Source organism: Apus apus, chromosome 13, assembly GCF_020740795.1.
Source record: "Apus apus isolate bApuApu2 chromosome 13, bApuApu2.pri.cur, whole genome shotgun sequence".
Taxonomy (NCBI): Eukaryota; Metazoa; Chordata; class Aves; order Apodiformes; family Apodidae; genus Apus; species Apus apus.
In genome coordinates this window covers 19,359,064-19,372,904 of record NC_067294.1, presented here as the reverse complement: position 1 = coordinate 19,372,904, position 13,841 = coordinate 19,359,064, and the positions used below count along the sequence as shown (strand labels likewise).

The window sequence follows — 13,841 nt, the reverse complement described above, 5'->3', positions numbered from 1 at the left end:
CAGCAGTGTCCAGATTCTGCTCTGTGGTGACCATCTTCCAGCTCAAAGAGGTGCAGCGCATGCCAGCACAGGGCAGCTGAGAGCAAGACAAATGGCCAGGCTGGCTGTCCTCACCCTGCACTAAGGGACAGTCCCTTTGCCTCTCAGCACCCACAGGGTTTCACTTGAAAGGGGTTTCTGCCTTAAAACTCTCCTCAGGTGTGGAGGGAAACTAGAGGAGGAGAAACCACCAAAAATCCCCTCAGCTCTTCTCTGCAGTTGGGTGACTTTGGAGTGACAATGCTGGGAGTGATAATGCTGAAGGTGACAGGAGTGGATTTAATCCGAGGTCACCCCGTGTTCCACTTTTACATGCTGCTGTAGGGCCGGGCTAAGTCCTGCAGAGCTCACAGCTCCTAGGGGACCATCAGCCAGTCTAACCAGAGTGTCCCAAAAGCACCTGCAAGAGGCCTTTGTGAATAGAAAGAGGAAGTTTGTAGGTCCCTAAGACCTTCAGCAGATTTTTTTTGAGAGAAGACTGAGCTAACTTCTCCCTATCTTTTATTCTGTGGACAGAAGCCCAGAAGCAGCAGATGTCCAACGGCAGATCTATCACCCAGTTCCTCATCCTGGCATTTGCTGACAAGCAGGAGCTGCAGCGCTTGTACTTCTGGCTCTTCCTGGGTATCTACCTCACCGGCCTCCTGGGCAACGGCCTCATCATCACTGCCATTGCCTGTGACCACCACCTCCACATCCCCAGGTACTTCTTCCTCCTCAGCCTCTCTCTTCTCGACCTGGGCTGCATCTCCACGACTCTCCCCAAAGCCATGGCCCGTTCCCTCTGGGACACCACGGCCATCTCCTACACAGGATGTGCTGCACAGGTCTTTTTCTTTCTCTTCTTCATTGTAGGGGAGTATTGTCTTCTGACCATCATGTCCTATGACCGCTACGTGGCCATCTCAGACCCCTACACTACAGGATCCTCCTGGGCAGCAGAGCTTGTGTCCACATGGCAGCAGCTGCCTGGGCCACTGGGTTTCCTCTATGCTCTGCTGCACACGGCCAGTACATTTTCACTGCCCCTCTGCCAGGGCAATGCCCTGGGACAGTTCTTCTGTGAAATACCCCAAATCCTCAAGCTGTCCTGCTAACACTCCTACCTCAGGGAAGTCTGGCTTTTTGTGTTTAGTGCCTGTTTAGCATTTGGGTGTTTTGTTTTCCTTGTGGTGTCCTGTGTGGAGATCTTCAGGGCCGTGCTGAGGATCCCCTCTGAGCAGGGACAGCACAAAGCCTTTTCCACCTGCCTCCCTCACCTGGCCATGGTCTCCCTGTTTATCAGCACTGCCATGTTTGCCCACCTGAAGCCCCCCTCTATCTCCTCCCCATCCCTGGACCTGGAGATGGCAGCTCTGTACTGGGTGGTGCCTCCAGCAGTGAACCCACTCATCTACAGCATGAGGAACCAGGAGCTCAAGGATGCCACTAGAAAGCTGATTCCATGGAGAAGGTTCAAGAATGAGAAATTTTCTACCACAAATCACTCCCACAGTCTTTGAGTCCATCTTTTTTTTTTTTTATTAATTAATTTTATTTGTAATTACTGCTGTTACTGTTGTTCTTTCTTGGTTATTATGTTCCTACAGAAATGTTTGTATTTGTATCACTGCACCTGAGTCATGGACCTACCCTGTGTCACCTGGCTCCCTTACAAAAGTGTGTCCAACACTGGCTCAGAGCTGGTCTTGTTCATTGCACCGCTATAATCAAGTGGGATCTCCCCAGTGCAGGGCTTTCATGCTGGGCTCTGTCTCCAAAGAGGCCCCAGGAACAGCACCCCTGGAGTTCCTCTTCCTCCATGCATTCAGGACCAACAAGATAATGCGTTTTTTGTGAATTTTTAGAGGTGTAGGATAGATTTAGGAGTCAGCAGTTGGTGCCCAGTGACAGGTAAGTAGGTGAGTGTCATTGAGGGGTGTCCCCAGGGCTTCAGTGTCCCACAGGGGACACTGAAGACAGCCATTCTCTGGTAGTACACATGGAAATTCCTGGAGAGCATGAGTCATCATGTTCCTGGCGTTGTGTTGGATAGAAGAGGTGGGCACAGGTGGGGTTCAGATCCTTGAGTGTACAGCCCTCCTTTGTGCACTCTGATGTTCATCCCCACCAATGTAGAGCAGGAATTCCCACTGAGGGACAGACTACTCCAGGTGTGGCCACACCAGGGCTCACTGGAAGGGAATGAAATCTCTAGATGTCTGTGCTGGCCATGCTCCTCCAAATACATGTCCCAGTGCAGCTGGCCTTGTTCATGGTGAGCTTGAACCACCTGCTCATATGGTGTCCTTCACAGTGCCCTGGTCCTTCTCCTCAGGGTCTCTGCTCAGCTGGTCAGGTTCCCTGATACATGGGGTATTCTTCCCCACCTTCCCCTAATGCAGAACTGGTCACTTCTTGTATAATGACAGAGGTTTCTGTTGGCTGAGTCCAAGAGTTTCTAAAGATCCTCCTAGACTGACACTCCACTTGGTCAGCTCTTAATGCTTGCACAGAGAGGGCTCACTCAGGTTGTGGTGATCCATCAACACAAACTCACAGCATGAGGAGCTGCAGGAACTCGGGAGAGAAAAGGCATTACTAGTTTTGTGCAGTTCCACATCAGAATCAGCACAATAAGCACGTAAGAAACTCCCTTGTGCCCCATACCAAACTGTGTGGTGAGGCTGACATGCTGGAGGGAAGGAATGCCGTCCAGGGGGAGACTGGACAGACTTGAGATGTGGGCTTGTGTAAATTGCATGAAGTTCAACAAGGCTAAGTGCAAGGTCCTGCACCTGGGTCAGAGCAATCCCAAGAACAAATAAAGGGTGTGTTGAAAGTAGCCTAGACAAGAAAGACTTGGGGGTGATGGTGGAGGAGAAGCTTACCATGAATCGGCAATGTGCGCTTGCAGCCCAGAAAGCCAACTCTCCTGGGCTTCTTCAAAAGTGGTGCAGCCAGTAGGTCCAGGGAGGTGATTCTCCCCCTTTACTCAGCTCTCATGAGATCCCACCTGGAGAACTGTTTCCAATTCTGGAGCCCCCAACATAAGAAGGACATGGAGCTCCTGAAGAAAGTCCAGAGAAGGGTCACAAAGATGATCCAAGGGCTGGAGGACCTCTCCTACGAAGACAGGCTGGGAGAGTTGGGGTTGTTTGGCCTGGAAGGCTCTGGAGAGATATTATAGCATCTTCCAGTGCCTGAAGGGGCTTCAGAAAAGCTGAGGAGGGGCTTTTTACAAGGGCTTGCAGTGAGAGGACAAGGGGTAATGGATTAAAAGTGGAAGAGGGGAGATTTAGGTGAGACATGAGGAGGAAATTCTTTAGTGTGAGGGTGGTGAGACACTCACCCAAGTTGCCCATAGCAGCTGTGGCTGCTCCTTCCCTGGAAGTGTTGAAGGACAGGTCAGATGGGGCTCTGAGCAACCTGATCTACTGGGAGGTGTTCCTGCCCATGCAGGGGGGTTGAAATTAGATGATCTTTAAGGTCTCTTCCAACTCAAACCATTCCATGATGATGATGATGATATAGAGGGCACAAAGCAAAGCCAGGGACAGTGGAGAAAGAGCAGAGCTAGGCAGTTTGTAGAGGAATGTGTGAAGTTCTCAGTGTTGGGACCATTTCTGTTTAACATCTTTATTGATGACCTTGATAAGGACATAGAGTGTATCATCAGTGAGTTTGCAGATGACACCACGTTAGGCAGGAGTGTTGATCTGCACGAGGATAGGGAGGCTCTACAGAGAAACTTGGATAGATTGGATCATTGGGCTAATGTTAATGGTATAGACTTCGACAAAGCCAAGGGCAGGGTCCTGCATTTGCACCACAACAACCCCAGCAACACTACAGGCTTGGAGAAGTGTGGCTGGATAGCTGTCTGGCAGAAAAGGACCTGGAGGTTCTAATTGACAAGCAGCTGAATATGAGCCAGCAGTGTGTCCAGGTGGCCAAGAACGCCAATGGCATCCTGGCTTGTCTTAGAAATAGTGTGACCAGCAGAAGTAGAGAGGTGATTGTCCCCCTGTACTCAGCACTGGTGAGGCCACATCTAGAGTACTGTGTTCAGTTTTGGCCACCTCAATTCAAGAGAGATCTCGAGGTGCTGGAGCAAGGACAGAGGAGGGCAACAAAGCTGGCAAAGGGCCTAGAGAATAAATCATATGAACGCTTGAAGGAGCTGGGAATGTTTAGTTTGAAGAAAGAGGAGGCTGAGGGGAGACCTCATCACACTACAAATAGCTGAAAGGACATTGAAGAGAGGTTGGTGCTGGTCTCCTCATAGGTAATTAGTGATAGAACAAGAGGGAATGGCTTCAAGCTGCAATGTGGTAGATTTAGACTGGACATTAGGAAAAAAAAAATCACAGAAAGAGTGGTCAGACACTGGAATGGGCTTCCCAAGGAGGTGGCTGGGACACCATCCCTGGGTGTGTTTAAGGGTCTTTTGGATGTGGTGTTGGTGGATGTGGTTTAGGGCATCTTCTGTTGGACTCTGAGTATGCAGGGAAGTCAAGACCATGTGTGTCAGACCCTCCCTGCTCAGTCTTGGTCCCTGCTCCAACCCCACACTTCTCTTATCAACCCCCCTGGGACTTTCAGCGCCTTTCTCAAACTGAGGCTTTCTCCACTGAAGTCCCATTGACACCAAGTCCCACCTGCTTCACATGGAGAATGAGCTGCAGGGAGTTGTTTCTTAATTTCCAAAAAACAGAAGACAAAGGAAGGCAAAGTCCAGTAAAGAATACACTGGAACAGGTTGCCCAGAGAAGTTGTGGAAGCCCCATCCCTGGAAGTGTTCAAGGCCTGTGCTATGATATGATTCTATGAACTCAGTCGTCTCAATAGAGATGCTTTGGCCCACCCTGCTTGTCCACCAACTCCTGCTCCAGAAAGGCTCCCCTCAGCCTTGGGCACAATTCCCTGTCCCACGTGGGGACAATACCTACCCCTGGCGATCTTGAAGGCAATGGCCACCTCTCTGTGGGCAACTGTATCAACCCCTGAAGGGAGATGTTAGGCAGAAGTTGCCACATATGCAGAAAATATGTTGGTGTAGTAAGTGTGCCAGGAGTCTTCATTTCCAGAACTTTGATGCTGGTCTGTAAGTTCTCATTATTGTTTCATAGGCCATGGACGTGGACCAGCAAGCTGATGAGCTGATGACACTTTCCCTCCCTCTATGTAAATAAAGATGTATACATCTGGTCCCTTCTGACAGGTAGCACTTGAGTTTGCCCAAGTAGCCCCTGATTTGATTCCATCCACCACTGGCTGTTTTCCTCCAGAGTCCTGCCTGGAGGCACAAAGGCCTGTGAGACCTTGTTGGTGACGACAGACGCAAAGAGCAAACCACCTATCTCAGATCTCTCTATGCCAGCTGTCGCAAGCCGGTACTGGGGGGCTCCCAGCTGTCAGGTGCTTTTGCGACTCCCCCTCCCGATGTGGAGGGGTTTTTGAATAAGACCGAGGGTCACACACGGCGCTGCCTCTCACGGAGGAACGGCCACCGTGGGACCGTATTTCAGGGGGGTGGTTAGAAAGCACCCCCACCCCACCACGCTCAGAAATTGCCTCTGAAGCCAAGGTTTGCTCCACAAACTGATCGGTTTATTAAGGGTTAACACAAACCGAGGGATGATGTTTAGGGACAATGCAGGTGTGAATGGCTACCAGGGATATCAATATGTGTGTAGTGAGAAAGCTCCTTTAGGGAGGCAATGCAAGAGGTCCTGAGCTTTTGAGGGAGGGGGTTAAGGACCAAAGGGAGGAGGGAAGGAAGCCCTAAGAGGTTGCGCTGTGTATGGGGGTATGAGGAAAGGAATGTGTGTGTGTGATGTTCCTCCGGCGGCTTGTCCCCGAGGGCTCCGTTCCCAGCGGCAGGGTTGGTCGGTGGCCCCTTCTCGCCAGGCAGGATGGCAGGTCCGTGGTGTCGGAGGGGCAGCCTCTCGGCAGTGAGTGCAGCGCCCGTTGGTTTCCCCTCCAGCGGCAGCAACATGGGGAGGGGGCTCCGGCCCCGACCCCAGGGCTCGGGACCCCGGCACGCTCGGCGCTGAGGCTCAGGCTGGACCCGGGGCAGGCAGGCAGGCAGGGTCCCAGCACCAGTGTCCGCAGCAGGGGGGTGTCCCAGGCAGAAAGCGTCCGAACGGGCCTCAGGGAGGAGGGAAGGGCCCACCTGCTGCCCTCGCCCCTTTGATACCCCCTGACCCACCTGTCCAGTCAGTGTCACTGTCCAGAGCCAACGAGCGTCCATGAGCCCCACGTTAGGGCAGTGACTGCCAGGGGCACAGGGTGGCTTGTCGCCCATCCTTTCTGTCCCTGGCCACATCTGTTGTTTTGGGTTTAGTTGTCCTTGAGAAGCAAGTCTGTTTTAGTTCGTTAGCTGGGAATAATCAGGAGAGGCCTTCGCTGGCTTAAAAGGCATTTTGTTTAGACTGATGTGGGGGAAGAAAAGTTTCCCACACCAGCTCTTTAGCAGTGATACCATCATGTCTGTGCTTCTTCAGTAACCCTCCCTGAAGTAGTAACAGGCTATTATGGTGCCCTTGAATTTACTTTCCAGTTTCAACAGAATTTTGATACAAACCATTTCTGTGCTTGGAGGCTGCTATCCTGGAAGACCAAAAGTATCTGTCCATCATATTTGAAAAATCTTGGCAGTGTGAAGAAATCCCCAGTGACTGGACAAAGGGAAACATAAGCCCTGTTTTCAAGAAGGGGAAAAAGGAAGACTTGGGGAACTACAGGCCAGTCAGTCTCACTTCTGTGCCAAACAGATCCTACTGAAGGCTCTACTAAGGCACTTGGAAAGCAAAGGGGTGATTGATGACAGCCAACATGGCTTCACCAAGGGCAAATCCTGCTTGACAAACTTGGTAGCCTTCTACAATGGGGTCATAAGCAACATTTCCTGGGGTGGGACAAGAAAGACAGAGATCATCTGATAAAACTTTCCAGCTGGCTTTACTTCTCACCAGGAACCTCAGTGATTTTTCACCTTTCAAGGCAAGATCCTTGGTGCATGGAAGCAAAGATCCATTCATGTAGGAAGGGACCTCAGGAGGTCTCTAGGCCATCTCTTGCTCAGAGCAAGTTCAGCTGTGGGATCAGAGAAAGTTCCTCATGGCTATATTCACTGGGGCTTGAAAAGTTCCAAAGGTGAAGATGGCTCAAGCCCTCTGGGAGATCCTCTCCAGTGGTTGACTGTCTTCATGGGAAGAAAGTTTTTCCTCCCCATTTCAGCTGATGCCCACTGGTCCTCATCCTCCCATCATGCACGGCAGGGTAGAGCCTGGCTGCCTTTGGATGACAGAAGCTCTGGGAAGGCTATTATCAGGGCTCCCCAAAGCCTTGTCCTCTCCTGGCTTGGCACCTTTGCAGCAAGGAAGCTCAGTGGCATCCTGGGCTGCATTAGGAAGAGCACTGTCAGAGGGCTGGGGAAGGTTATCCTCTCTACTCAGCCCTGCTACAACTTGTCTTGTTCTTTTCCCTCAGGCTTGTGAACCCCAACACCTTCACTTGCACTTCAGCCAAAGCTGCCCTCCACATCTTCCTTGTCTTCTTGTGAGGAACAAGTCCAGGAGAGCACTCCCCCAATGGGTCAGGGATCACCTTCCACCTTGCTTTCAACCAGAGCCTTGGAGCAGAGGCTCATGGCCTTGGAAATCCAGAGTTATTACCAGGACTAAAACCTGTGTCCCTTCCTCCAGCTGTCTACAGCAGACCTTGTCCTCCTTCTGTCCTCCATCAGGTGGTTTGGTGATCCACTCTATATCATGGAGTGAGTGATCCACATAACCGTAAACCTGAGTGGACCCAGGCCCAGGGCCGTGCTGGGCTGGGCTGTGCCCCGTGGACAGCTTGGCCTTCAGGCTGTGTAGTGCTGAGTGGATCCCTGGGTGGCAAGTGAAACTTGACTGTATAAGAGAAGAGTGCAGGAAGCTCCATGCTGCTACTGGCCATGAGGCAATCTGCATGTCCTTACCTGTCTCCAAAACTGCAGCAACAAATTCCTGTGTGAACATCACCTTTTTGTGGCAGCAGGAAAGACGACTGGAGTTGTTTTTTTCTTCGTAAGAAAACATTGAAAGGGCTCAGAAGAGTAAAGTGGGAAAACATTTCAACTGGTGAGATCTGCACAGCTTGGTGCTCCATGATCAAAGGCACCTCCTGGTGCCAACCGACATCCAGGTCTGCTGCTGCCCTGTCAGGGATTCTGGCAGGTGTGACCTCACAGTCACCTTCCCAGCTGATGGACCTCCAGATGGCCCATGCGTTCCTGAGGCACAGCTGACATCATCATAGCACTCCCACCCATCTCCTTCTGGTGGCCTGAAAGCTGGTCATCTCACATTCCTCTTCCTGTGCCTTGTGACTCCTCTGCAGCCACATGATCCTGGCCCTTGCCCCAGCTGTGTGGGGAGGTAGAACTGAGGAGGTTAGAGTGTGGGTACGAGGGCTTTGGGATTTAGATGTTAAGGGTGGGGTTTGGGGTTCAGAGCTTGCCTTTGCGGGACAGGCATTGAAACAAAGTTCACCCAACAGTCCAAGTGCTGTTCAGTCGGTATCTTTATTCACGGCGCCGGACGCACAGGGCATAGGTCCTCCAAAAATGTGCGCACCTTACAGGGTAAGGTGAGAGATACATATACAGATGATACTTAATTATGTGTAATATTTCTATGAAACAGTTTGCATATTCATTAGTTTCCCAAGAAATCATTTACATAAGTGTCCACCCATTATCGCATGAGTTTTAAGTCCATTAGGGTCTCCTCAGGGTTGTTTACTTCATCCTTGAGTCTTCCTCACAGGAACCTTTGGCCGAGTTCTGTCTCTTCTATTTCTGCTTACTCCTTAGAATTGGTTACAAAAGACATTCTTAGTCACACTTAGCTGCAGTTCAATGGCTTCTTTCTTCTTCAAGGACCCTTGTATTTCTTCCCTAAAACTACAGATAAGCTCACACAAAAGGCTTTTACAAGTCAGTAGCAGTAGGCCCAGATGAAAGATTTACACCCTGCAAACAGTTAACTATTTGAAGTCAGAGTTTGGTTAATGCTCTGTTTCAGGATTAGGCAGTTTTAGAGAGAGGTTTGGTGTCCTGCTCAGAGTGCCTAGCTGATGGACCTTTGAACAACCTGGTCTAGGGGAAGGTGTCTGCAGCCATGGCAGGGGTTAGAGTTTTATCTGGGACTTGGGCGGAGAGCTCCATAGCACAGAGCCTGATTGGGGTAAGAGTTAAGGAAGGAAATGTTCATAGCTTTGGGTCAGGGGCTGTCTGTGGCCAGGTGGATTCTGCAGAGAGCTGTTTAATGGTCAAGGATCACCTCTTCATGATCCAGTGCACCCTTCAGGAAGTCACATCAAGGACACAGGAGGCTGGGATGGGTGAGAAAGGAGCTTCTGACTAAGGTGAAGCATGAAGAGGAAGCACAGAACCCTCAAGGGTTCTGTGATTATAGGCTGGAGAGAGACATTTCTCTGTGTCTGTTCATCTGTGCACGGAAGATCTGGAAGGATGTTGGAATTCCAGAGCCAGCTCCTACATAAATGGAGGGACTAAGACCATCTCCAGGAGGTATCCGAACTGTCTGCACAGGTTGTACATCTGACACTGACACAGCCTGGCGTGCAAACAGCCCAATCCTCATTTCCCTTTCTCCATGGACTGAGGTTTGCTTTGGCCTAGAGATCTCCCAAGGTCCCCTCCAGGGTGAGTGACTGTGCATTTCCTTCTAGAATGGGTATTCCCATGCTAATGATAGGTGGAGCACTCAGGTTCCCCAGGACCAGAGAACTGAGCACACATAACTTGGGTTGACTCCGCTGTGGCTTTTTTGTCCCACTCAAGTTATGGCCTCAAGGCTGCCAGACAGGATCCCCCAACCTGGTCTCATCACAACCTGAGCTGACCTTTTGGTTTTCCTTTTCCCCTCCAAGGCTCTTCTCTTTGATCATCCTCACCCATTCCTCTACAAACAGCCCAGCACTGCTCTCAAAGCACTGGCCTTGGCTTTGCTTGATGCCCTCTATATGGGGCACAAAGATGTTTCTAGTGTGCTTGTTGTGAAGATTCCAACATGGGACAGTTCAAATCTAGTAACATCTTTTACTTCCAGAGTGTTCTGCAATCTCCTCATGCTGTTACCTTGTGTTGATGGCTCACCACGACCAGAATGAGCCATCTGCATGGCAGCATTAAGGACTGACAAAGTGCAGCTTAAATCCAGGAGGATTCTGAAGTTCTGGGATTCAGCAAAGATAAACCTCCAAAGTTTTACCTCCAAAGAAGAAGCAAAAGTTCTGCATCAGTGGTGGGGATGAAGAGTAACCCCATGTCTCAGGGAACCTGACCAGATGAGCAATGGCCCTCAGGAGCATGGCACTCTAAAGGACAACTTATGAGCCAGTGGTTCAAGCTCACCATGAACAAGGCCAGCTGCACAAGGGGATGTATTCAGAGGAACGTGGCCACCCCAGACTGCAGTGCCCTTGGTGGAAATTCCTACTCTAGTCCAGTGGAGAGGAAGCACAGAGTGCCCAGAGGAGGCCTCCACATGTTCTGGGCTTAAGGCCCCAAACCACATCTTTGCCCACGTCTTCCATCCAACACAACCCCAGGAACATGCTGACCCTGCAGAACCACTGTGCTCTCCAGAAATCCATATGATGGGTGTCTTCTGTGTTCCCCTCTGGGAAAACCCTGGGTGCAGCAATCAGTGATACTCACCATCTCACCTGTCACCAGCCACCAACTGGTGACTGTTAAATCCACTCCTATATCTCTAAAAAGTTAGAAAGAAGATCCAAATTTTCTGATCTTGAATGTGGGGAGGAAGAGGAATTCCAGTGGTGCAGTTACTGAAACCACTTTGGAGAAAGAGCCCAGCATGAAAGCTCTGGAGCAGGGAGATCCCATTTTATTACAGCGATGCCAGTATTGGACACACTTTTATAAAGGAACCAGGTGACAAAAGGTACAACTCTCAGATGTAGTGACGCAAAAGTAAACACTTGTGGAGGAACATAACTGGGAGCAACGGCAATAATTATAAATATAAGGATTACAAATATATATTTTTAAAAAAAAAGATAGCAAAAGGGTGGATGTGTGCGAGTCATTTCTGGAAAGAGGGGGTAAATTTCTCACTCTTGAAAAATGTCCATAGAATCAGTTTCCTAACAGCATCCTTGATCTCGTGTTCACTGCTGGAGGCACCACTGAGTACAGAGCTGCCACTAACAGATCCAGGGATGGGGAGGAAAAGGAGGGGGGCTTCAGGTAGGCAAACATGGCAGTGCTGATAAACAGGGAGACCACAGCCAGGTGAGGGAGGCAGGTGGAAAAGGCTTTGTGCTGTCCCTGCTGAGAGGGGATCCTCAGCATGGCTCTGAAGATCCCCACACAGGACACCACAATGAAGACAAAACACCCAAATGCTAAACAGGCACTAAACACAAAAAGCCAGACTTCCCTGAGGTAGGAGTGTGAGCAGGACAGCTTGAGGATTTGGGGTATTTCACAGAAGAACTGTCCCAGGGTATTGCCCTGGCAGAGGGGCAGTGAAAATGTACTGGCCGTGTGCAGCAGAGCATAGAGGAACCCAGCGGCCCAGGCAGCTGCTGCCATGTGGACACAAGCTCTGCTGCCCAGGAGGGTCCCGTAGTGCAGGGGTCTGAGATGGCCACGTAGCAGTCATAGGACATGATGGTGAGAAGACAATACTCCCCGACAATGAAGAAGAGAAAGAAAAAGACCTGTGCAGCACATCCTGTGTAGGAGATGGCCCTGGTGTCCCAGAGGGAATGGGCCATGGCTTTGGGGAGGGTGGTGGAGATGCAGCCCAGGTCGAGAAGGGAGAGGTTGAGGAGGAAGAAGTACATGGGTGTGTGGAGGTGGTGGTCACAGGCAATGGTGGTGATGATGAGGCCATTGCCCAGGAGGGCAGTAAGGCAGATGTCCAGGAAGACCCTGAAGTGCAAGAGCTGCAGCTCCTGCTTGTCTGCAAATGCCAGGAGGAGGAACTGGGTGATAGAGCTGCTGTTGGACATTTCCTTCCTATGGGTTGATAAGGAAAAGGCAGTACCGCGTGAGGCCAGACATCTCTGAGCAAAACATATTGCATGTCTCACAGCAACCCCACATTCAGATTTTCTCTTTTCAGGGCACCTCTTTGCAACTCCCTCACTTCAGTTTCAGGTTTTGTAAGCTGAGGGTACCATTGGCAGCAGAGAATCTGTGATGGGCTTTTGGGGAGTCCTTGCTGTTCTGTGAAAGGAATCTAAGAACACAACATGATCTCATACTAAATGTACCCGTGAGAGAGAGTCAAGAGCTTCTTGGCATTGTTCCCAATTTGCCCAGATGCAGAACTGAGCCGAGAGGGTTTTGGTTTGCTTCTTTTGTTCTAGTTTCTGCTGCCATTTTGGGAGTGGTTTGGGGTGGTTTCAATCCCTGACATTTCTACTGTATCCCAAGAGAAACCTTGTGGGTGGTGAGGGGCAAAGGGCCTGTCCCTTAGTGCAGAGAGAGGAGAGCTGTTCTGCCCATCAGTCCTGGTCTCAGCTGCCCTGTGCCGGCAGCTTGGAGCTGGGGGACGATCACAAGTTTCCCTAGAGAGAAACCGGACTCTGCTGAGAACAGAGGAACCCAGGCTGAAAGAACAGATTACAAGAGTCCTCACTTTTTCTTAGGGCACCTGAGCAGGATCTCATCTGTCCTCCCCTAGACTGGGACACAGAGGGATCACTGCAGCTGCCCACATAGGACTGTACAGCAGCATTACCATGGCCTTGGAACCCAGGTGTCTTCTCCACAGGGATCCTTGTTAGCAAAGAGATACTCTGGCAAAGCTGTGCCTTTCTGGAGGGCACCCTGCAGCCCAGCAGAACACCCAGGGAAATGGCTGAATGTCCTGAATTTCCCACAGGAGACTTGGGCACTTTGCTGCCACAACGACATCTGCAGAGCAGGACCCAAAGAGGCAACATCTGGACAGGAGCTGAACTTGTCCCCTCCAACCCCTATCCCAGGCACTGACTCAGGCAATCCATGGGGGGATACAAGGGCAGTGCAGGCAGGGGGGGAAGCAGTGACATGGCAAAATGCTCCTGCCAAGGGAGGAGGGACAGGCAAATCCAGCTGGAGAACAGGGGCTGGTGCTTGCTTTCTGGGCCCTGGCTGCTGCAGAGGTAATGCCTGCCAGACACACCCTGGGTTTGAGGGCAGAGGCTCTGCTTGGGCTGGGGAAGAACAGGGAAGAGCTGCTACAGGGAAGGTGTCTGCACTGCAGGGACAGCAGGGAGGTGCCACATCACCTCCCCAGTGTTTCTGGCAGCAGCTCCCTCTCACTCCCTGCCTGTGTCTCTGCTGCTGGAGATGTTTCTGCCAGAAGCCATTATCCTATTCCCAGCTCAGCTCGCTGCCCATGCTTGCATCCCACCACTGTGTGCTCAGCTCTGCCTGCAAACCCCAGCCAGGGGCAGGACCCCTGCCAGGGGCATCTCTGTGTGTGCAGGGGCTAAATTCCAAATCACAGAAACCTGAGGTGGCTGTTGGTGACCTAATGTGCTTCTTGAAAAGTCCCTGTAGAAATGTCATGAGCTAGGGGTGAAGCTGTGACCAGCCCTGACCTATGCAGCACTCTGCTAACAGCAGAAGACCCCTGCCCTGCTGGAGGTCACTCCTTCTGTCCACCCACAGCTTCTCCCTACAGTGCCGAGGGAAGCTCCGCATGCAGGCTGAGAGCTGACCCTGGCAGGCAGCAGTCCCTGCCTCAGCACACTCCCCCTGGGCTGCAGGACCCTGCTGTTCTCAT

General features: G+C 51.2%; 2 pseudogenes; one reads left to right on the top strand and one right to left on the bottom strand.

Annotated features, from left to right (window-relative positions):
• Positions 1 to 572: 572 nt before the first annotated feature.
• Positions 573 to 1,541, top strand: LOC127390262 (olfactory receptor 14C36-like; annotated as a pseudogene).
• Positions 1,542 to 11,194: 9,653 nt separating this feature from the next.
• On the bottom strand, positions 11,195 to 12,081 carry LOC127390261 (olfactory receptor 14J1-like; annotated as a pseudogene).
• Between the last annotated feature and the right edge of the window lie 1,760 nt (positions 12,082 to 13,841).